The sequence below is a fragment of the Haemaphysalis longicornis genome, unplaced genomic scaffold, assembly GCF_048455015.1.
Source record: "Haemaphysalis longicornis isolate Haplotype H1 unplaced genomic scaffold, Haemaphysalis longicornis Haplotype H1 scaffold_37, whole genome shotgun sequence".
Classification (NCBI taxonomy): domain Eukaryota; kingdom Metazoa; phylum Arthropoda; class Arachnida; order Ixodida; family Ixodidae; genus Haemaphysalis; species Haemaphysalis longicornis.
Genome location: NW_027526355.1, coordinates 2,560,201 through 2,585,309, shown reverse-complemented (window position 1 = coordinate 2,585,309; position 25,109 = coordinate 2,560,201). Strand labels below are relative to the sequence as shown.

Below are 25,109 nucleotides of genomic sequence, written 5' to 3'. Positions count from 1 at the left end.
GTTCGCACTGTGGAAGGCCTCGTCATGGGGCCGTTTTAATTTTATGAACGGCAATGCCAGACGCCGGGCTTTTCGCTTGAGCGCGCGTCTTGGAACGTCTTGTAAAATATGTGGTTTTCACATAAAAGACGCCACCGCATTTTTTATCGATCCCTTCAGCTTCATCAGCGCTGCTCGAGATAAGAGCTGCCTATTTCGACTGTGCCACCAAACACACTAACACGGAATCTAGAGTGACGTCAGGGCAAATTATCACGCCTACGAAAAACTCGTCTGCGAACTTTGTTTTGTATTGCACAAAGCATGGCAGTGCATTTCCACAGTGCTGTAACAGATTCCGAGCTCCAGCAGCAACTCCGTGCGCTGCGGCCCTCCCCTGCGAGCCATACCCGCTCCACCGCTCCCCCCCCCCCCCACGCACACACTGTTGGGACTTGGCTATCTCCGCTCAGTAACCGCTGTTGCGACCTTGCATGCTCAGTCCGCTATCGACGCGGCCTACAGCAGAGTGGCACAGATGTTGAAAAGACGGTGATTTGAAGCTGCACTTATGAACAATATATACAAAGGCAGCAAGAGCGTACATGGCTTGCACAAAGGCGAGAAAGGCGAATGGAGGCAGTTCGAATCCCTCCAACCAGGAAAATCACTGGCCGCCTTGTGAATCCGGCGAATGAAGGCGAAGTGGTTGCGTCAGCCGAGCCACCAGGACAGGAAAAGGGAAGGCGATCAAGTGGCGCCTTCTCCATGCGGCACTTGCTGGGCCTGTGTCACAATGCTTTGCAACAAACGCATCATTCGGCCCAGCCGTCGTGAAGTGAAAAGGATGGCAGACCCAGCGCCGTTTGCCGCCAAGTTGTGGCGCGTCTGACGCCCGGGGTTTGACCGTGGCGTGAGTTGGCCCCGCTGTCGGCGGGTCGCCAGTAGCAGCAATTTTGTGTCGGGCCCTCTGGTACAACACACAAGAACACAAAAAGAGTGGTACGTTTTAAGCACCTGTGGGTTTGGCCCCGGCTCTTAACGGAAATAAACATCACGACGCGTTGCTCCACGGTCCTGTCCCTCTCTCACAGCTGGACCTTCCTGTTTGACTTTTTTGCACTCTCCGATTTTCGTCTTCATGTTTTTGTGTTATTTCTAGGTCCGGCAGGGTGGCAAGAAGGATGGTTGCGCAATACACGCAGCATGCGGACGAGTGGCGGCAGCGTCTCTCTACATCTTGTTCTATACATGGTAGTCTTTCTTCGGCTAATAACCCAGGCGGCACAGAAAGTGTGTCCCAAGACCGGCCCGTCTATGGCCGCTTTCTGGCATGTCCGGCCAGCATCCAGGTTCTGGCAGCCACTGATCATACGATGAACGGCCAACATTCTGCAACCAGCGCTTCGGTATTTCTTCGGTCGCCCGTGTTCAGACGTACAACGGGAGCTGCCCGGCTGCCAGATATTCAGTTGCCTTTCGGCTGCCGTTGTTGAGAAAGAAATCGGCCGGAGTACGGCTTTACGACATCCTTTTTTCCTTCGGGAAGCGGTGTTCCGCCGAAGCACGGCAAGCGACCGGCCACAGGATATCCGTATTCTTGTGGCAGTTGGTGTTCGAAAGGAGACCGGCCGTAGCGCGGCTGCCGCGCATCCGCACTTTCAATGGTGAACCGCCTGTCCGGTAGCAGAATATTCGTTTTCTTCGGGCAGCCGGTGTTATAAAGGAGACCGGCCGATTTACGGCCTCAGAATGTACGTTTTTTATTGGTTTAGAGGTCCTCGGCCGAAGTACGGCAAGCAAACGGCCGCAGAATTTTCGGCAACCGGTGTTCAAGAGGAGACCGGCCTTCGTAAGGTATCAGGTTATACTTCATTATACGAACACAGGCGCGCGTCTGGGCGCCCATTCATGCACAGATGTGCTTGGAAGAAGACCCGGTGATGTAGGAGCGTTTTTCCCTGGGTGAAGTAAGAGCTGTTAGGGAGTCGAATGGCGCAAACACGTTTTTCATCCGCTCGGTGTTCTACGTTTTAAATGAATGAACTACTTTTGTCAAACACTAATGAGTATTCTAGGTGAACGGGCAAGGCGCAAGGACTCGCTGGACATTACAGGGAAACGTTTAGGCCATCGAAATGCCATTTTTTGCCACCAGAAGACTGTGCCACACCGACGGGTGAGCTAAGCCAGGCCAGTCAAAGCCGCTACAACGCCTCGCCCATCGGCTTCGTTTATGCATAAGCTCGATGCTATTCGCCCCCTCAAGAAATGAATACCATTGAAGACATCAACCCGGAAGCGATGTCCGACCCGAAATGGCGGTGGTTCACCAAAATAAGTGGCCTTAAAGGGTGTCGAGCAAGCGGCCACCACGCAGGAGCTCAACCGGCGCCATGTCAAGGACTCCCCACCAAAGAAAGGCAAGGGCACGCAAAAGCGCAAGTTTCCGGCTAGTCTGCTCACAGTAATACTGCGAAAAAATGTGCACTATATTGTTTGTGATAAACGTAGAAGAGGCTAAGATCGTGCATTGGTAGGCTCAAGTTAATGCCCTGCACTATGTTACTTCACAGGATTTTATGACTGCCTATTTAAAAACAAGTGTTATTTTGAATTTGCCATAACAACAGAGCCTTGTGAATGACGAAGCCTGGATGTTAATTTAGTTGCGGTGTTTGAAATTGAGACTAGCTACACGTGGGATATGACGCATTTGGTTAAACATAATCGCCAGCGTCCTTGCAAACACGGATTTCTTCGGGTTTTTCTTACTCAACGCAGCTTGTTGAGTTCACGCACGATTTGGCTCTAGCAATAGATAAGCTTAAAGTAGCTTACTATTTTCTTGTGCGGCAAAAAAGCATTTGACGGTGTTTCATATCACCTTCTTGTTAGTACATGGCGGGAAATAAACTGAATGAATCGGTTATTGCATGGATAGCCCAGTATATCTCTCTAAGACAGCAGTTGGTCGCTCTCAATGGTTGTTCATCCGGATATGTTCCCGCGACCTCAGGAATTCCCCAAGCTCAGTTGCGTGCCCTGTTTTGTTTGTGTGCCCTCAAATCTTTGTTAAAAATGTTCGCGAATGACTGTGTAATTTACAGGAGTATAGCGAATGAACGTGGTTCCGAATACTTGCAGCATGATTCAAATTAATAACATCCGGGTGTGGCTATTAAGAAAAGTCGTTGAATCTTAAAAAGTGTGTTAACGTCAATTTTACAAGAAAACCTTCATTCCAATTGAATGCGTATACAGTAAATTACAAAGCTTTAAGAACGGCCGGAAAATATAAATAATCAGGAGTTTAGTTAAGGAGTGTTTAGAGGTTAAATAGGCACGTTCACAACATAAAAGTTACGGCTGCACGTGTTTTTGGCTTTCCGAGATAAAATTTGAGCGAACCTCTACCTAACTAAAAAGAAGAACCGTACTTCGCTCATGTCCGCTCAATGTAGGAATACGCATGTGTTTTCTGGGATCCCCACACCAAAGAGCTGGTTGATCACATACAGAATAGGGCAGTGCGATTCGTATTAGGTATTGGCACTGTCAACTTAGAATGAGGGAAAGTAAACGCAAATTTAAATGGTAAGACCGGAAAGACCATAGACGAAACCTGAGTTTGAAATTTTTTCGTAAAATCTATCATTCGAAAATTGGAATAGAAGGGGAGAAATATATCCTAGTGCCATTCTACATATCTCAAAGTGGGATCGCTTGCTTGAAGCTAATTATTACTTTCCTTTAAGGTGACGCCTTGCGCAATTCATTTTATTTTACATCAATATGAGAGTGTAATTATATTCCACGTATGATTTTATCCACTGTTTATAATGACGATTTTCTCCGCGTTTTGTAGAATTATTTTGTTTTTTGGTCTCATATTTGATGCTTAGTGTTATGTATCTCCCTGCTGTAATGCATGCAAGGGCAAGCAGGCATCAAATAAAAAAATGAATAAATAAATAAATAAATAAGTAAATAACTGAACAAATAAATAAACAAACAAACAAATAAATAAATAATAAATAAAAAAATAAATAAAATAAATAATTAAATAAATAAATCGCCGGGATGAGAACCCTACGCATTCAAACTTGACCAATGATATATTTATTGCTTTATTCGTTGCAGTATGCAAGGTTTGCTGTATGAATACTACAATTGCTAAGTTATTTGTTTGAAAGAAAATATGAAACTCTTGTCTTACGCCTTTCCTTGCGTGAACACAGAGAGATAGAACTGCAGCCATCTGAAGAAGGGTGTCATTTGCAACACGTCTAGAATTTTCTTAACGTAGTACGACTTTAGAGGAAAATAATGTTCTTTTGGACTATTAAGGAGTGTGCACGCACTCATGAAAACAACATAAAAATATATTCAACCTAAAGTACTTCTTTGATCTCTTCTAGGATCAGCCCTGTGAAAGATCATCAGAAAAATTTACCGAGTAGAAAATTTCTTTGCAAGAAAAATGGGCAAATACTGGACATACGTTTTGTGTGAAGTAAATTATATTGAATGCTGCTGACTGTTTTGTGAGTACCGAACCGCTTCGTAAAGGCATTCGCACCGGTTTTATATACAAAAAAACTGGTCAAGCAGCTTGTTGTAAAAATAGTTGATTTAGTAAGAGCATGAAAGTATTGCCTTACAAGGAATTGCCTAAAAGCGGCACTTTCATCTTTGTGAAATTCAACCGACTAAAGTATGCGCCTTCCGCCCCCCCCCCCCCCCCGTCCTTCCCTGTATATTACAGGTAAGCCGACCCACTGAAGATATCAGGACCTGGACAATACATCTATTCAAGCTCTGCAAAGAAATTAATATTTGCTGTAATCGACAGTAAAAGAGACACAGCAAATAAAGGAACGACCATTTGTGAGCACTGTTGAATAAATTAATTTTGGTGTAAACTGACGCTGATTATTAAGCCAGGCTGCACTGAAGGCTGAACGGCTGGTGGTTGCGCGCAGGCTCACTTTGATGTGGGTGCAGTGGACCCAAAATGGTGGGTTTGTGCTGCTGGACAGCGCGATTGAGTCATCTGCTTGCGCTGCATGCACTGGTCGTCCACCGGCCTCAGTACAGTTAACGTACTGTGGCTGAACTACAATGCCCGTAGCACGGCCGAATTTCCGGCAGCTTTAGTCCGGCTGGAGTCCGACGACCGCATATCGGCTGTCCTCCGGTGGCCGTACTTCGGCCGCACACGGGTGGCTTTGGAATGGCCGGAGCCCTGCGGCTGGAATCTGGCCGTATGAACGTAAGCCGGTCGACTGGCCGACGGACACTAGCCGTTGGACAGTGATGGGAGTATGGCCGTATACGGCCAAAAGGCCCACATTTGGACACGGGCCGAACATGGTTGCCGGAGAAAGGCCGGTCAGAAAATCACAGGCTAAAGTACACGGGCTTGAGTAAGGCCTAACAGTCCTGTGCTGCCTGGGAAAGCGCAAAATATTGGCCTGTCTGTTCGCTTGTGTCTGTCATAAATAAAATTTAGTTTTGCAACCTAATATCAGGTCCCGCTGTATACATGGGAAATACAGGGGTCGCCGCCAAGCAGCTTTATGTATGTGCACTCTCTATAGGTATACAACTCTAGCAGCACTACAACTGCCCCTCAGCACTTCAACTGCCCAATTCGAAGCTCTAGGTGTGTGTAACACCGCGGAAGAACACATTGAGGCTTATCTCGTCAATCAAATCAATAGACTTTCAAAAATTACCACTGGCGCTCATATTCTCCAGAGGTTACGAATCTCACCTCTAGACCCCCCGAAGACAAAACCAAACTCCCTCACGACCTCCATTCTTATTTATCAAGCCTATACCCACAAACATGCACCCACAATTCAACACCAAAAGGCGTTCGCAACGCGGACAAGCCTTACACACAAAATACCGCGACAAACGCGACGTTCATTACGTCCACGCAGCCGAATATTGGCGGCATGGTGCCTTTTCAATCGTCTCCCAGTGCCCTTCCAATCAGGTACAGCGCAACTTCCTTACCATCCGAACCACCAACCCAGCCACAGCGGAATAGGTGGTGGTAGCATTAGCGCTTACGCAAACGCCGACCCCCTCCATAATCATCATCGATTGCAAAAGGACAGTTCGAAATTTCGCCTCCGGCTTTATTTCAATTCACGCACTCAAAATTCTCCAAGAAGCCCCTCGCCCCCCACAACGTCCCCTGTAGAAATCATCTAGGCTCCGGCGCATGCTGGCCTGGAAGCGAATGAAGTTGCACGCACTATCGCTCGAGAACTAAACCATTCGAGCCGGGCCCAGCACATTCCCCTATTACGGGGCCAGATCCGCTAGAGACGGGATGGTCACGTACAACGAAATTATCAGCCATTACCGCCTCTCCCGCCGTGTATATCCCCATTGCACACACAGCTCACCATCCAGCAAGAATACTCAAGGCGTCTTAGAGACGAGCACGTTTCCCAGTCCCACTAAATTACACCTAAATGAGCCAGCCCTATACCTTTCACCTGACTGTACTGCCTGCCAGTCCGTCGTCAACCTTCAGCACCCTATTTGGGGATGCTGCAGAGATCCCTACCTGAAAAAAACTACATGTGAGAAGTGGGAAGAGGCGCTGCACTGCCCACACTAGGAGGCACAGGCTTCACTGGTCGCCCGGGCGGCCGCGGTCGCCTCCAAAACGGCGGCCACCATCGTCAACTATTGCGGCTCCCAAATAAATGTGTTTCTTCTTTTGTCCCACGCTTCAGCCACTCCGGAAAAAGTTGCAGTTCTTCAACGAGAGCTCCATATCGGAAAAATGTTCCCCAGCTAGGTAGTTAGGGAGGTTAGTGGTTTACTGAAATGGAAAGCAAAAAAACGGGGACTGGGGATAATTTGAACGCATTTCGGGGTTCACCAGCATACAGACCAGTTCGGGGAAAGGGGAGAGGTGGCGTAAAACTGTATGCGTGAGAAGAAACGGAGAGAGGAAAAGAGGGAGAGAAAAAACAGATGGAGTGCGTAAGGCTCGCCAGCAGGCATTGAGCTGCAGCTGTTTGATGAGGTTGGTCTCCTCGAGACACACCTGGACAAGTTGGAAGGCTTCCCGTTGGATAGAGTTTGGGCTCGTCATGACAATCAGGTCCATCAGGGTGTGGGTGGGCAGCCTGAGACGCTGGAGAGCTGGCCGAAGCTCTGCTCTCGGTAAGTCGTGCTGTCGGCAGGGTCAGAAGAGGAGCTCCAGTGTCTGGGGCTCTGGGCAGTCAAGACATGTAGGCGACTACTGGCAGCCTTGTCGGTGCAAGTGGGCTGCCACATTGGAGCCATCGAGCAGCATGCAGAGGAGTATGGAACAGGTGTCCCTGCTGATGTGGCCAGAGAAGTCCTGTTGAGCTTGGCCACTGATTGCTCTGGAGTTCGGCTGGATCGTCTCCACCTTTCGCGCTAGGATGGGTAGCGCGGTGGCGAAGGGCCTCATGTCGGGGTACGCAGAGACCCCATGCTGGAGCGTAGCACCTCTGACCAGGGCGTCAGCCATCTCATTGCCGGGGATGCTGACATGAGATGGCAACTAGTTGAACCCCAAGTCCCAGGCACGGGGCTCAACCAAGTGAAGCTTCGCCGCCAGAGACCGCTCCGCGTAGCCGGTGGCGCTCGATGGCTGGGCCGCATCTTGCAGTCGCGAGATAGCGGGACGAGAGTCGGTGATAATTACGGCCCCCTGATTCTGGTTGCTCTTCTCCAGGAGCAGGACTGCAGGAAGGTGCCGCCCGGCAAGCTCTGCATGGGTGGAGAAGGCGGGTAAGGGCAGGCAGCACACTCGACTGGCGCCAAGGTACATGACCCTGATGGCGGCTCTAGCTCTGCCCATAGATGGTTGCACGGAGCCGTCTGTGTAGAGCTGCCGGAGGCCAGCCGTCTCGCCCTGAAGCAGGTCAGCAACCTCCTGATGGGAAGGCTGGGTTTTTTGACCGGTTGCTAGGAATCCCCGGGGACGTGATGGTGATGTGAAGAGCTCCCCCGATGCGAGGTGGTGATGTCTCGAGGGTGGGACACTGCGGCAGCTCAATGTGACTCTCGTAGATGTACGCCAGCATACCCAGGGGAAGAATGTGGAAGTGCGAATGCACGAGTTGAATTTGCGCGGTTCGGTAATGTTCGCGAAAGAGAGATCACACACACACACACAACTACAAAGAAAGAAAGATGCATTTATTCACAGACACCTTGTGTTGTCGTTGTACATGATTGCTAGAGCGGATCTCAGCTTTGAAATTACGTGTCAGTACTCTTTTAAGCAGGTGCATTAGCCCTTCCCACGCCAGATTCTTGGCCAATCCCCCACGTGGGTATGTGCCATGTCAGCGGCCAGGCAGCGCGCGCCCATCTCCCCTCGTTGCCAAGGAAGACGAGGAGATTCCTGGCCAATCCCCCACGTGGGTATGTGCCATGTCAGCGGCCAGGCTGCGCGCGCCCATCTCCACGTGCGCGGACATTGCCGGTGGACGCAGGTTCAGGGTCGCTTAAGAAGTGCATTGCACTTAAAAGGGCGGTCTCAATCTGGTAGCGCACCATCTTTTTATGAGCAGTTTTCAGCAAAAATCAGACATTAGGGTTTTTTGAAGTCAAACATAAATGCGATAGTGACATTCGCTGTTGTTTTAACGAAGAATATTCGTGCGTGTAATGGTTGCGATTGCAAACGAAACAAAGGCGCGTGAAAAGCATTATTTGAAACAAAAACACAAACAATCGGCGCCGCTTGCACCAGTGGTGCAAAGTTGGAGATACAGAAGAGCTGGCACACCCTTCATGTTCGTCGGAAGCGGGGCTCATGCACCTCACATAGATTTTATAGCTTCCCACAGAAGGTTCTCCATTCCTGGCAGGCCTGAACCGTTTTGTCCACAGCCTTTAACATCTCTTCCGAAGTGGAGCCATGTAACAGCACACGCTAGCACCCACGGCAACGAGATTCGCGAACTCGGCATCTGCAGCACCAAATCGGCGTCTGAGCTTCCTACTTTAGGCGCGAACACACGTGAACTGGTAAAGAGAACAGCATGCGAGAGATTACGCCAAGAACGCTGTACAGTGTTCTCGAAGGTTAATCTGGCCAACGCCGGGCGCTCCTCACGAGGTTTGTTTCTTCGTATTGTTACAAGCTCTCACGGGGCGCAAGCTCATGCGTAAGCCTGGATAATGCCAGGACCTTTCTACGAGGCGAACAATCACGTGCGCCTTGTATGGAGCGCTACGTGGCATGGGCTACAAAAAACAAGCGTCTTTCGATGACATTTCGATCAGCAGATTCACAGACAGTTTCCCGCGAGAAACGAGACGCACAGAGTACGAAATGCTCCAGAGGACACGAATGACATCCGACCCGGACTGGTGGAGTTGACTACGGCGAACGAAATGCACAGTGCACGGAATGCGACGAAGCCAGCACACACGAAGGAAACGCTAATCGCGATATCCTCTGCTCCCACAGCTGCGATGCGGAATTGACCAGCGAATGTTACAACTACAGAAATCTCACTTGCCACAATCAACAAAACACCCAGCACTCGCAGTTCAACTGTACCGGAACGTACGGGTGCTCCGGCACCCGCTGCTTCACCCCGAGTTCAGCCAACGACCGACATCACACTCGTGCAGGTAGGCCCGTCAACGACAAACGACACAGCCAGCGGGTGTGGCACGCTGAAGCCAGAACGAACAAAATCTCCGGCACCCACTGCTCTGATCAAGACTCACGTGACAAACACCGACAAAGTTCGAGCCTGCTTCTACGGGAGGTACCGACCTCAGCATTCTTGAAATAACAGGCAAAAGACGAGAGCTTAAGCGGTGACACGGACACGGCCAGAACGATAACGACTGAACCTGATCCAGACCATTGCATCGAATAGCCTATCGATGAGGTCACGCTTAAGACTGAAGGGAATGTGGGACCGAACGGACGAAACGAACTACGCCGGCTTCCCCACCTCAACAGCTTCACTTCCCAGGTAACCATGGCAAAAGGGAGGACGGAGCCATTACGATGTTGAACGATCACGCATGCCACTGTACGAAAACGCCGCGCTAGCACTGGATGAGCAAAAATACAAACAGCTAGCGCGCCATACGCAGCAATGTCCTCAACGCGCCCAACTATGGCATACCTGCCCAACCGAGCTCGCGACCGGACGAAAAGGCCCGCTATGCTCTCGCATGCATCAAGCATGCAATCAGATACTTGAACACAATCTCCAACCGAAGCGATGTAACTAACGTAACGGCATAAACGCTGTCAAGTTCAGGTCTGACGAAGTGAATTTCACGGTATGCAAAAAATCAAGCCGATTTGAAATTCACCCAACCTGATGCAGACGAACATTCTCTTAACAACGTTCATAGTACCCGGAACAAGGCTCGAATAACTGTGAATAAGCGGACAGTGATATGGATACGAAAGGACGTCAAATTAGGTGAACTCTTGATTGTGGCTGGGGGCAGGCCCAATTCGAATTCCGAACACCATTCGGAGAATATCAGCTCTCCTAGAAACGAAAACGGACGAGGCAAGCTGCCCCCCGTAGACACACAGAAAACCGCAATGTAGGACCACAGCTGGGCTGTGAAGCCTCACACCCCCAGAGAGTCGACGTGGCCTAGACTTTGTTGTTTTATTCTTGAGAAGAAGAGGAGGCACCAGACGCAACGGAAGCACTTGCGTTCCGTCTTGCTCTCTCAAAGGTACGTGCCTTCGCGTAGTGAGTCACCCTATGATAGTCACCCCGTCAGACGTTTTCTACCCGTGGTCCTCTCTCTTGATCAATATAGAACAAAAGCTTTTGTACTCCAATAAGCATGTTAATTTTTTTTCTTTTGACCTTTTATTTGAGACACGACCTAGCTAATAGCTAAAAGTGCAGATAAGTTGAGTACTCGGGAGTACAACTTGAATACTCGTGCCTACAGATTGAGTTGGAGTACTAATGGGTGCAGATTGAGTACTCATGATTACAAATTCAATACTCATCAGTAAAGATTGGGGACTCATGAGTATCGATTGAGTACAAATACTCGCGAGTACAGATGAGCTGAGTACCATTGAGTGCAGATGAGTACGAGTTCTCGTGAGTGCAAATTGAGTATGAGTACAAGTGAGTAAATATTCAGTAAGAGAACATGCGAGTACTAAAGAGTTGAATACTACTGTACAGATTGAGTATAACTTCTTGTGAGGACAGATAAGTCTGAGTCACGTGAATACAATTACAAATGAGTATGTGATGAGTGAGCAAAAGGGATTTTCAGAACAGACGATCTTTGAGCCTGAGTTGATGTGAGTAGAACGTGAATGAAAAAATTGTGATTCAGTTTGAGTGAGTTCTTTCCGTATGGCGATGTGTGGTTAAGTTAAATCAAGCTAAACCGATCGGTGCAAACCTCACTTTCTATTTTTTTGCCAGCTAAAATGCCATGTTGGGACGATAAATAAGCTTTAGCTGGATCTTTGAAGCGAAATAGGCGGTAAAACGTTCTAGTAATAATCGTCAAAACGATTTGGTGACCCCGCGACAACGGCTCTAACCCGAAAATGCACGCACTGTTAGCTTTATCTTCGAAAAATATGTTCGCGAAAAAAAGGTTTTAGAGAGATTTTGTTTTTTTACTTAACTCTGGAAGAAACGCACAGTACGTTTTGTATAGCGATTACAACAGCATTCTGATATTGCAGCTGTACCAGTGAATTAAGGCCATGATCGGCCGTACGTTGTACCTTTTTCATGGCTATAATTTAGTTTGTAATTGGAACTAGCCGATTGGTGAAAAAAGACAGTGTGACCGAGGAATGTGTTCATTCCTGTAACTTGGCAGTAAATACGACGGTGTAGTACGTCGGTGTAAATCAGGTGTAGTATCGCTAAATTTTAGCTGCACCAAGGGGCAACAAATCGTTTGAACACGAGAGATTCAATGGTTTCAGGACCATTCAAAACCGAAGGAAGCCCAAGTCTGTCCCGGGCGTGTCGCCCTAAGGCAACCCCTACCAGGGCCTGGGAAAAGACTGCCGTACCCTGCCCCGCCTCAAAGAGAAAGCAGTTTGCACGCGGTATAGATTTGTGTGTGGTTTTTAATGATCATAGTGTGACGTCTTTGTGAGATCATGTTAACTTTAGTACTTATTGTTCAAGGCTTCAAATTCCAAAAAAATTGTCGCGGGTTCACCGCCGTCCTATAGACGTATTGGTGTTTTGTCTTTGGCGCTGCCCTTAAGGTCTCCCAAATTGAGCAAAATACATACCTTCGCTATTGTTCCTTTTCAAGTCTTGAAACACCCAGCAAGTTTGATTTGGATTGTAGTAAGTAATCTTGTGTTTTTCAGTGACTTCAGCTGCACAAAAGACCAGTAGAATTTGTGTTACAATAACCGTTAGAAGTGAAACCGAACTGAACCAATATTTTTATGAAACGTTACCTGAACTCAAGATGTTATCTTTACGCAATCAACCAGAACGAAAACAAAATATAAGAAAGGAAGTTACAGTTGCGGGTCACAATGGAATGGCTCGATTGTCCCTTGTAGGCCATGAGCGCTTAATGCCATTCCGATCGTTTCTCTGTGACATAACCTTAACTACAGAATTACCCGGTCGTTTCTGTGCAGTGATAACAATCAGAACACTATCAACGCTCTTTGAGTGGTGCGCACCATTGGACTGTTTGTTGATGGTGGTTGCACGAGCATAGTACACGGCTGGGCAAATGAAATGTCTGCTTCGACAGCCTATAGGCGCTATTGAACAGGGACTGCGCACTAATATTGCTGCAACTGTGCAGCTGAAATACGGTAGCAGAATTGCTGTACGGTGGTAAGCTCACTTAGGGTGAGCACGGGAGCTTGTGGCTGCCGGTACTATAAGAGCCGCCAAACGTTGGCTGCCCGAAGCATCCCGCATATGCTGTGCGTGTCGAGCCAGTATTTCATTTCAGTGTGCACATTGCGTCATCGGAGCGTCTACTCATCTTCTGCTAAGTTCCGCATCGTCTGCTAATGGTGTCGCGCTTTGAACCTCGAATCATCAATCCTTGTATGAACGTGCCTAATTAAATTACAAAGCCATTTTCCACAAAAATTGAATCGAGGTTGTAGTGCCCAAGCTCGCTTCAAGCTCTGCATTTATTTCTGATGAACATTGGGCGCATGCGTTCCTTCGCTTTCAGTAGAAATCACATATAACAAATAAAGGGATGTTCAATTTAGCGTCCTCTTTTTATCCAGTCTCTTTGAAGCAGGCTTGCTAGATGCGATGTTTCGCCGCTACAAGTACGATGAAGTTAGAAGAATAATGTTCAGACGTTCCGGTGACGCGATGTACGTGCTGAAAGCATAGCCTTGCTCTACACGCACAGTGCATACGTGCTACTTCAATAATTTCACGGTACGCTGCTCTCACAATGTCGGTGTCTAGGCTCTCCAGTGTTCACCATAAGCGAGCTAACCGTTGTTCTGTGCAATACGACTGATTGCCACCTTTAACGTCCCCACTTGTTGTATTTGATAATTCCCATAAGCAGTTTACACGCCTAGAAACGAAATTTTGACATGTGCGCGTCCCCACGGTCGCGCTGTAGGTAAGCCTTTGTTTGCTAATGACGTCGACGAAGGTGCGGCCGCCACCGCCGGGGCTCGCGTGTCTATGGAGACTAAAAAAAGAAAAATTCAGTGTGTCGATCTTTCAAGGCACCGCAGAGATCCCCAGGTGGTCTACATTATTCACAGCCATTCAATATAACGTGCTCCTTGTGCGAAAAGCTTATGTGTGGGAGATCAATTCACCAACAATATTTCGAAGGCGTTAAAAGCCCAACAAGAAGAAATCAAGCGTACGGAGTTTGCGCGTCCAATAATTGTTCCAAAAACCGCCCATGGTGCATACAGATTTTATTGTACAAAAAAGATGCTAGCGACATCTACGTTTAAATCTTAAGATGTATGATGCGGGACCTTTAAAGTGGCGTCGTAGCATCGTTTAGGAAGGCCGTTGCCTGCATTTAGCATTTACGCTTTCCAGGAACTGAAAGTCTGTGACGGGGGCCAGGAAAAGCGCAACTGTTTTATTCAGCGCGGCACAGAAGAGACATAGCGTATCTACGCTTGTGTGGCTTAGGATGTGGGCGTGAAACGTTACGGCTGCGAGGTAGTGGCAGATTTGAGTAGGAAAGCCAGGGTGGAAAAGTTTAAAAGTGTATATTCAGAAGTGTCGTGGCATGACTGAACGTTCTGTTTTTTTAAGACAGTGAGAGAGAAAGACCTTCAGAGAAGGTTTGGAAAATCGGTCATAATACGATGGTAGCCCCGAAATGTGGAACCCAAATCCAGGGCCCCGCAATTATCTCAGGCTGATCTAGGGGAGCTTGTCATGCATCGCTAAGCTCTACAAGTGGAATCGCTATAGGTGTAAATCTACACAACCCTGTCCTTGGACATTTAAGATTATTTAGGACGTTTTCTACCAGAGATATTCACTTATAAAGATTTGTTAATATGTGCGTTTGTTTGTAACCTGAACAACGTTAACAATCATTCGCCGTTGAGATCCCCGGGTCTTACGAGGAAGAACGGTGTTCCCATAGCCATTGCATGGACTTCATCATTTTTTCTGGGAGGGAACTCTGATAAACGCTGTGATTACGGAGCACTTTGTGCGAGTTGGCATGTATCTGGCTCGGCTGCGTCGTTCTTTTCCACACACTGGTGCCCGGATGTAATATAATGTTAATTTTATTATTGTGGTTTGGAGAATCTTTCTCAGATGTTCAGATACTCTGCCTGCGGCCAAAACCCTAATGGGCAGTTGAGTGTGTGTATTGATGGTTAAGAGGCTATTCCATATTTTCACTTGATGGATCACAACAAGGATGGGTGAGATTTTCGTGTTTTTGGTCCTTTGTGTAGAAGAGTAACGACGTCTCACCGATTGTCGCATTCTACCAGCACAGCAATTGTTGCCTTTGAATTGTCGGCGTATGCTGCATTTTAACGCCTTCGGAACTTTCTCCGAAGGATTTCAAACTGACTATTCACCTGTGCTTGCGTGAGATGGAAAATATGTTTTTCGGCAGTCTAGAACTTTTATGTAAGAACGCGTGATTGGTGACATATTTATTATTGCGTTCAGCTGTTTGATTTTTGAAGTTCAGCCCGAATTTCATAAGATAACCGGCCATAATTTTGTTGTTTCTAAGACGCTCAATTAGAGGTAGCAGAGGAACTGTTTTTTCTTTAAAGATATTGTATGGAACAGTTTACAAACCCTTGCAGTGATCGTGAAAATTCGGAGGTTCAGAGCAGCCCGATAAGCTATTGTGATATGCGGCCTTCTTCAGTGCGGGTACGTTTCAGGTACAGCAGGGTATACAATATCTGCCCAATGATCCATAAGTGCATACGTTATGTCATTTCTTTCATTCCTATGCTTCCCTTGCACGGACGGTTTAGAATATGGCCTGAACGGTCAAACATTTTCAGTATTTCAGCGATTGTACGATCGGCCCTGTCGCTTCTCGGTAGTGTCATCCCAACCATGTTTACGTGGCTCTGGTCTGGAGTCACACGATGAACTGGTTTAGGGCGCAGCATTGTGGCGGCTCACGTCGGTGTAAGGCATCTGTAGGGGTCCGCGTAACCGATTGAGCGAAAGAACCCACGAAGGCCGAAGGAAAACGGAGGGGAGCGTCTGGTGAAAGGCTGAAGGGGTGGGTGGAACTCTTGGCAGTGGCATAAATCTGTCTCATTGCTTCCTCTTCACATTTTCGCCATGTGTCGCCGCCAAGGAGCATCCGAACTACGTCGAACACGGATATATCGAACTCCAAGGGGATCGCGAAAGAATTCGATATATCGATAATTGGATATATAAAATACGCCTATCTGAAAATTATCTGACAACCCCGCACATCACTGAGAGTTTTCAGAAGTCGTGGAAAACGGTAGTTTACCGTTTTGACCCTCAAAGCACAGAAAATCCTAACCGCAGCATGATGACCACCGCACTTTATTTATCATTGAAATGTCTTTGAGTTTCGCTTGTTTTTTCTTCTGCGTCGTAAAGTTCGGAAAATTGTCTTCAAGATTACAAACACGCACAAATGATAAAATCAACGCTGGACACTGTGCCACAACAGAGGCGAATAACGCTTACGTATTCTCAGCTGCAGTAGGCGGTTGGGAGCGTTGTCAGGCACCGAGTGCCGTTATCTTCAGTATCCGAACCGAACACCTCCCCCTCCTGGAGGCGTGCAACGAAGTCGCTTTGCGCCCGACATGCTCCGGAATAGCCGGGGCGGGTTGTGCTGCATTCGCCTTTACGTCAATGTTGATGCGTGCATCGCCCACAAAACTACTGCGAGGAATTCCGAACGCCTTTTCATCCAACATCTTTTCAGCAGCCTCCACCCGACGAATTCCCGCCTTCGTTTCTCCAAAATGAATGCCTTGGACAAAACAAACATACAACGCCGCATCGGTCCCCTGCACGAGCCACGAAACAGCTCAATCACAGAAAAAAAAGTGCCTCCGGTCAATTTCTTTCGCTCCTTTATGTCCTTTCGCCCCAACCACTATCCGCGTTCTAGCTATCATGGAGCTGCCCCTCGTGCTAGCGTGAAAACAGCTGTTGAAGGCCATCGAAGCGACATAATGCCGCGGACGCCGCCTCTGTCTCACCAAGCCAGGCAGCTCCTGCGATGAGTCAACATTATCATCAACTCCACCCCGTCAGAGCAAGCAAACTTTCAGGGGCACCTTCGACGGAATTCGATATATCGAATTTTCCCGTGATCAGGAGTTCGATACACGCGCACAATAGCCCTATACTTTTGCATGGGATTTTCAAGGGGATGTTTGCACTGTTCGATATAGACAATAATTCGATATATCCGTGTTCGATATATCCGTGTTCAACTGTGCAAGTAGCGTCCTCCCTCAGTACTTTCTCCCAGACACTGCTGCATACGCCACTCATTCGAAACATGTGATGTGTGCGCGGGAGGTTCAAATGGGATTTGCAAAAACATGGTCGCTGGCGGCTGCGACGCTTTTCGATGAAACAGCAGAGTAGCGCACGCTACCGAGCGTTCGCTGATGACGCGATCACTTCCTGGGATGTTCTGTCACCGCTATGGCCGCCATTCGCGCCGCGCATAAATTTTCCATTAGGAAGTACAGGAATCGTCAGTGCATTTTAGGAGGTTTTTGTATAGCCGCGTGGCACCATTCATAATTTCCAAGACGGATCTTGCACCGGTGAGAGAGGCGCGAAAAATTCGAGAAGAGATTTTAAAATTTTTGTGAGACGCCTTATACTCCGCTTTATTTCTTACCAGGAGAAATTTGGCTCATTTGGGAATATAAACCAGCCTTTGTTTGGTTCTCGAAAACCTGGCATTCTTCTTTTGTCCCTCTTTGTAGCTACGTGACATGATGTTGGGGTTGTTTATTTCTAATCATCGGGGAGGAGCGTTGGTGGTGGCGTAAGTTGGAAGCATGGGTGGCGTCTATGTCAGTCTGCGAATAAAAGATTACATACGGCGCATAGAAAGAGCAACACTGAGAACGCGTGACGCCTGTTGAAATGGCGTATGTTTTCTTTGTGTGCCCCGTAGCATCATTGTTCCTGTTTCCACAATCTGCCACTGCTCCGTACTCACGGCAAGTACTCGTATCTGGTTGCCTCAGCTGAAGTTTCCCGTCAGCGCCAATGATGCACTTCCGTGGACGCTTGATGAGCAGGGCTGACAGCGGATGGCTGTCAGGGCAGGGAAGATTTAAAACTCAGCATGATAACGCTATTGCGTTGATGGGAACACTGCAACCAGTCTTGGCCACGATTCCTCAGCTGTATCCCCTTAAAACGTTAGTCTTGGTGCGTTGCGGTGACCAGAAAGAAGGTCCGTCCAGCCTTGTGTAATTCACCAAACAGCCCTTACTTAAACTCTGTTTGAGCGTTCAAGAAAGTTATTTTTTGGTTATGTCAGTTACTCATAGTACCACAAGTCGGAACGGCGGCCTGCGGTCTCTGCCATCTCTTCGCCCGACCGGTTTCTTTGTTTGCAAAACTTAAACATGGCGGGGCGAACAGAAGCAAGACAAGAGCCCGCCGTTCCTAACAGCTGAACTTTTTTTTTTCCTTTTATTTCTATACGTTTATTTCTAGTACATTCTCCCTCCAGCCGAGCAGGTGCACTCCCAATTTACCCAACCTCTTTTCTGCGACCTCCCGCGCGGGAAGAGGCACGCGCAACCTCCGCAACGTACATCCTTTTCTACATCCTCCCACGCGGCAGCACGAAACTCATTTGCAGAAAACGTAAGTTCTACTCAGTCCACTGTAACTAGGCGTAGTGATAATTATATTCATTAACATCACGAAGTGTGTGCCATCTTTGTGGTTAACAAAGGTTAACCGGTTCCGCAGCTGCCTTGTTTTTAAACTTTTCCGCTGAGGCCGACTTCTGTGGATGAAGCTGTCAGACCTTCTGCGGCAGCCTCTGCCACAGCCGGATGTGAGCATGGGGCAAGAGCATGGATTGATATATCTGACGGATCACCTGAGCCTTTTTTATCTGGCATCTCTTAATCTATCTGGCAGGTTATCATCTGCGTCACCACTTAACGGGTGACACAGAAGCCACAGCTGTGCCAACTGCTTCAGCAGACTCTGCGTCCATGTTCCATGTGCAATTCCGTTCTTCGCTACGGGGTCCCTCGCGTGCTTATTAGTGATCGTGGCCTCCAATTTATTGCGTATGTGTTTTATAAGAGTCATTCCAACTTTGTATCTCACAGTTCCCGCATGCTACACCGCAATATCACCAGACTAATGAACTGGTTCAACGCAGGAATAGCAGAATCCTCCACATGATATAGATATATTTACCCCCCGGCCATAAAAATTTGGATAAAATGCTAGCGTAACCCCCTATGCTTATAACACTGCCAAGAACGAAACAACGGTAACTTCTGGAGGAGGCGGGCGAGGGGCATAACTTTGGTTAAAAGGCATCGGCAGTGGGTAGGAGGATCATAGAAGCGGGGTGAGGGAGTCGGCTTCACCGGATTTAATACTGGGGGGGGGGGCGTGGTGAGACATACTGCTTTGCAGTAAAACGCTCCCTGTGGCCTCAATCGAACCTGCGTCCCTCGCGTTACGAAGCCAGGGTTCCTCAGATCGCTCTATTTCGGTATGGTCGACGCGGTGTTGATTTGAGGAGGGGTGCGTAGACCAGCAAAATTAGAGAGAAAAATCTTGTGCCCAACCTTGTAAAGACGACGTTTATTTGTCACAAGAAAGCGTTGGCTGTAACCATCGCCGTCGTTAGCCAGAATTTGCCTGATGTTGTTATCACTATCTGCCCAAGTGGATGAGCAAAGGTTATTGCTGGGCTTCCATGCACCACTCTGGTGCAACGTTCTGGTTCTCGTATAGGCGGTGCTTATGAGTACTGCAGCTAGGTGACGTCACTGTTTACAAGTGCTTTTTGTACAGCCCATGGAGCTGCAGGCCTGCCATGTCGTGCTGGAAAACGGCGGCTGCCCTCCATTTCCTAATCCAGGGTACATTGCAGAACCCCAAAAGCTGGAGGCGCAGAAGATAATAGTAACAGCAGACTGCATAAGTGGATCAGCCGAGGTTATTACCGCGCTTTATTGAGCTGTTGCAGCTTCAAAGTTCTGGCTCTCGGATCGGAGATGCTTATAAATGCAGAAGCCATATGACGTCACGGTCCACTGGTGGTTTCGTCCAGCCCATTGAGTTGCAGGCCTCCCGTGTTACAGTCATAAATGACGGGTGTCCTCACTTGCTGCGCCAGGGTTGAATGCAGAATCCCAAACGCCGGAGGCGCAGTAGGTAGCCCGAAAAGCAGCCTTCACAAGTGGATGAGCAAAGGTTGTTGCTGTGCTTAAGTGTGCTGCTCCTGCCGCAGTCATTCTGTTTCTTCTTCTGCACTAAACCTTCGTCCACCCTAGTCTTACCTGTTACTCGTTTCCTCAGCTTTCTTTTTTATAACCCAGTCTTCATTTTTTATTTTTTAGCCGGATGTATACCGTTAAGCGCCTATGCCACTATTTTAAACATCGCGTCTGATTGACGAGCTCACTGTTGATAAGCTCTAGACCGGCACGCGAGTAGCCTGAGAATGTTAGCATAATTTGTAGCAGGCAAAAGTCGGCCGTAGTCGTTGATGTTGTCTGCACGAAATATGATAGTCAGCTGAGGCACAATTTCATCGAAACAACGATCATGGCGGCAAATGGGGGGCTTCCAGGCGCACTCGGTGGGACCGCATATCCCAGCCATCAATGCTGCCCGGGTGCTATTTCCAAATTTGTCCCCACCAGGCTTGTTTCGTGGTTTCCGTGACCTGAATCATACGGTCGCTGCACTAGTCAGAGGTGCACCGTCGGACGTTCCGGAGGAGAATCAGCGCCGGGAACGCAACGCCCACTGCCTCGCAGGTTCGAGTTGCTCCCTGTCATATCACCCAACAAACTTGCTCTTTCAGCAAGAAACGTTACTTTAATTTACCCTTTACAAACTCGCAGTTGGTTTTATGGTATTTTGTTTGGTGACGCCACCCAACTCAGCACAAGCTTGAATTGGTCCGCTGGTAATACATTATGTGAATTTATATTGTTTTACACACCGTGAGGTGCAACACGTCCCCCAGCTTGTAGCGAATGTCCAGACCAGCCGTGTAAGTGAGTATAAAACACCTCCCAACTTTGAGCCCTTTTACACCATCTTCCAAAGTTGGCGGTCTTCCACACCCGTTTTCTAGTTTCCAGCACCCTAATTTGTAGCCTCACAGTCATGTCGGAAAAATGGTGTTGGAATAATGAATTACCTTCTTTGTGGGCCTTGAATTGTTGTGCATTAGGTGTTTGGTATTTCAAAAATTTTATAAAACCACGTAAAACGTCTTTGCAAATTCGCGTGCTGACTTGCATATGCTCACTATGAAATGTATAATTTAAAATTACCGATTACACGCTTACACGTTCACGATTACAACCGATTTACTTCTTTTTTGCTGCCGCAAAGACATTCACTCCACCATTGTTACTCTAAGTGCGATTTCTTCATTTTTTTGGAAGCGATAATCAATGGACACCACCTTTGAGGGGCGTACGCTATGATGTGTCCGTCCGGTTCCGAGCAAGTCTTGAACCGATTACGGTGAATGCTGAAGTTTTTCCCCAATTTTGGCCAATATACCTAAGTGGTTATGCTTGGCTTGACAAACGTGTGCCGGGGACAAAAATGTAGAACGATATTCTGAACAGCTTCGCTGTTGAAACTTTAGTGTGTATGGTTGTTAGAAAGAGTGACAACATGCTGCTGAGTGGCGTTGAGTAACGTGGGCCCCTTTTAATTGTGTGGGAACAAGCCCATGCCGGGCGCAGAGCATTGGAATTTTCTTAAACAGTGAGGAAAGTTCTGGGAGGTAGGACGTGATCATCCCATACGAAGTGGAGAAGGCTGAAATGTCCTAAATAATGTGACATACGGTGCGATGCATGCGGACAGAGTGGAGTATGATGCAACATATGATGCTGAAGGGGTTGGTCGGGGGCGGGAGGTATAGATATAAATGTTGTGTATACCTCGGCCTGTGTTACTGGTGCATTAGGGTATACTGGGAAGAAGATATGAGCAATGGGCGAGGCAATATTCTGTAGGTCGGTGACAAGTCGGCGACAGGGATCTTGAATACGACAGCGGCGGTTCGGTGCTTCGTATCTTGAGGGTATGTTTTATTGCCTTCGATGTTCGTTAGCTCATAAAGGGCCACCCCTCCAGCCACAAAGTGCAGCTTTCTGTGACGAAAACCTGCCAAAAACTGTTTAACAGAATCAAATGGAGCTCCCCAGATGTGAAGCCGAACAAGCAGCTTCCTGAGCGGTGGTGGCATAATATCTTATCCAACCCACTGCCAAAGAACATGCATCCGGTTCACCACTGCGGTCGGCGAGAAGCTACAGCGAAAGCCTTAAACAAAAAATACGGCACCCTCCCGCAAACGGTCTACACGGATGCAGCCACAATCCGTGGTAGAAGAGCAAAGACGGTGGTAGTCACCACAAAGACAGAGCTCCTTGTCAGCGCCACCATACTAAACACATTAACCAAAAAAGCGGAGGAGCCAGCTGTGGCACTGGCCTTCAAGCAGGAGGAAGCCACGGTGGTCATAACAGACTCCCAGGAAGCGTGCAGGAGCTTCAGGTCGGGTTGGGTGGCACTAGCAACGCACCCCATGCTCTCAACCAAATTTCCTGATAGAAAAACTAAGGATTGTATGGACGCCTGCCTATGCTTCGATGAAGGGCAACAAATTGCCCACCAAAAGGCCCGAGAACTTGCCGAGCAGACTTCGGAGTATGTGGAGAAACCTGTACCTCTTCTAAAGTACCACGAAACAGCACAACAGTACAAGCTTAATCGACGGGCTTTCCCGCTACCTCACAGAAACCTCAGGAAATTTTAAGAAACAAGACTTAGACTCCTACAAACGAGCACGTTCCCGCACCCAATTAGACTTCACCGGATATCCCCCACCCAGTATCCAGCAGAATGCAAATACTACGAAGAACGTGGTACACTACGACACATTATCCTAGAGTGTCAAAAAAACATGCGCCCACCACCCCTTTCCCGCATTTCAAATCCTCTAGAGAAGTGGGAGACACTGCTGCCCATCCCCTGCCTCTCGGACGAGATCCTGCTCACCGAGAGGGCAGCGGGAGCTAAGACAGCTCATGGATTCCTGTGAACGGGGCGCCACTCCTACGTGAACACCATAATTGCACTCACAATAAACTCTCGTTAAAGGGGTGTCGTACTCTTGTTGAACCAAACTTTCGGTTTGCTGTAGGGTAGTGTAATGGCCGAGTTGGAGGCGTTTACTGAAAAAACAGTGGTAATTCAATTGAAAGATGGTGACATCGGGGGGGGGGGGGGGAGGCGGTGCGGCATAGGTCGGGAACCATGGTTATAGCAGGCATGCTGTGTGTGACGGTTCGCTGGCGGATCTTCCACTTTTCCGTGTTCTGGGGTTTTTCAAGATCACGGCAGGCGATTATGTGATGGATTGATCCGAGGGCCTGGGCGACACAGCAGTGGGATTGGTCTTGTGATTTCACACTTTCCACGTTTCTCAGAGCTGTAGGATTGATTGGAATATTGGTTGGCGTTGGGTTTGTTTTAACAAAAGATTCATCTATTTTATAGTCTATGAGTGCAACTACATCTTTCGTAAGATTTGTGGGGTGGTTACGCGAAAGGAGGGCTTACACGCTTCTACACGAAGAGCGACAACAATAATTGGTGCACCTGTCCGTCTAACGATGGTTGAATACAAAGCTTTCAAGTGGTGGATTTGTCGGTTGTCGTCTCAGTGCGCACTTTGACCCCGTAGAGGTGTTGGACTTCGGATCGTAGAAGCTTTAACTTTGATATTTGTTGATTTTATTTCGCAAAAGAAACATCCTAGATCAACCAATGCCGTCGTTAGACGCAGTGATGCATCATTTTTGTTAATTTTCAACGTCCATACACCCTTTTCTAAAACCCAACTACTGTTACCATGTCCTAATGGCACAATTAAATAGACGTGAGCGTCATAACACGGGAGACCGAGGTTCCATTCCGACGACGGGAAGCACTTTTTTCTTTCATTTCACCCATAATTTTGATCATGGACAGACAAAGTTTGATTCCCTGAAGTGCGTTTTGTACGCGACACAGGCCATCAATGAGGCAGTTAACGTCTCATCTTAAAACAAGCGCGAACAAGGAAGAATGTAACACAACCTCTTACGCTCCGCTAAAGGTCAACGACGACTACCTTGCATTACCCTGCATTACCCTGCAGACACAAAGCCTTTATGCCCGTGCCACCAGTGCGTGCTGAACCATCCGAGGGCACGTGGACGACAACGCAGCAACAGGGTGGAGCCCGAAACATAGTTGAAGATTTACTTGTCAATGTACTGTAACAGAGAGAATCTTGCCTTCTCCCGCGCATTTTGGAAGCTGTGCTCGGTGCACGCTCTTTGGTACGGCTCCAGGAGTGTGCCGCACAGAGATTCGCACACGGCTATTGTAATCCATTGGACACACTAAAAATAGGAAACCTTGCGTTTCTACTCTCAGCGGGCCGTACCTCTGCACCTTTATTTCGGGTGACGTTCGACCTGAACCACCCAGAAAACTATAGTATCGTCTTCCTGACGGCCAGTTGCATCTGCAAACAGCAGAATTCTGCCCGATCAGCCTTTTTTCACCGAAATAATGTCATTGCAGGTTCTCAAGTTGGCGTCAATGCGCTAACCTTAACGCTTCGACGAGCCTGTTCCCGGCTCCAACTACGGCATTGGAAGGCATGCCGACTGGCGCAGCGCCCTCTCCCCCCGCTCATACCGCTTCTACCCAGAACATGAAGTTTATTCGTAGAGTGGTCGTGCCATTCATGCCGACAGCCCGTGGAACCAGTTTTTACGGTAACTCACTATGACGTAGACCGCTAATGCCGCGCGCATCGTTTCAAACCCCAAGACAACGCCGCTGCCAACCCCGCCCTCCCGAGATGCCTCCGCGCAGACCCAACCCTCCACAACACCTACCTCCCAGTAATTACACCACCATAAATCGACCCCGATCCGGCCTCGATCTTTGTGCCTGGTCGCCGGGCCCTCGCACAGAGATCTTAGCAGCGGCAAACAATATTCCGCCGCAGAAACTCATTTCTCAAGTGAAAATTTAAATTCAGACTTTCCAAAACCTTATTGTAGCATCTACGCCGAGCGAAAGTCACGCCGTAACCCTCCGGCGCATATCCTCAGTTCTTGACAACTCTATCCTCCATGAACTTCTTCCGTACCTGAACCCTTCGCGTGAGACCTGTCGCGGAGTTATTCATGGGCTAGACCCCGGCACAACGAACGAGCACATCGCGGACCTCATCCTAGCAAATCACCCTGGCCTGCTTCATTCACGCAAGCTGGGTCGAATCTCGTCAGCCCTGACATTTAGAGGCCCGCACGTGTACTTTTTTTTGTAAAAGTCGGTGGCCTCATC

General features: G+C 48.2%; 1 long non-coding RNA gene across 1 annotated transcript in view; it reads right to left on the bottom strand.

The window, feature by feature from the left end:
- Positions 1-25,109, bottom strand: part of LOC144177993 (uncharacterized) — a 140,723-nt gene that overhangs the window by 42,543 nt on the left and 73,071 nt on the right. Inside the window, exon 4 of the long non-coding RNA XR_013323907.1 lies at positions 12,272-12,361. This is a non-coding gene — a long non-coding RNA (uncharacterized LOC144177993). The remainder of the gene's footprint in view (positions 1-12,271; positions 12,362-25,109) is intronic.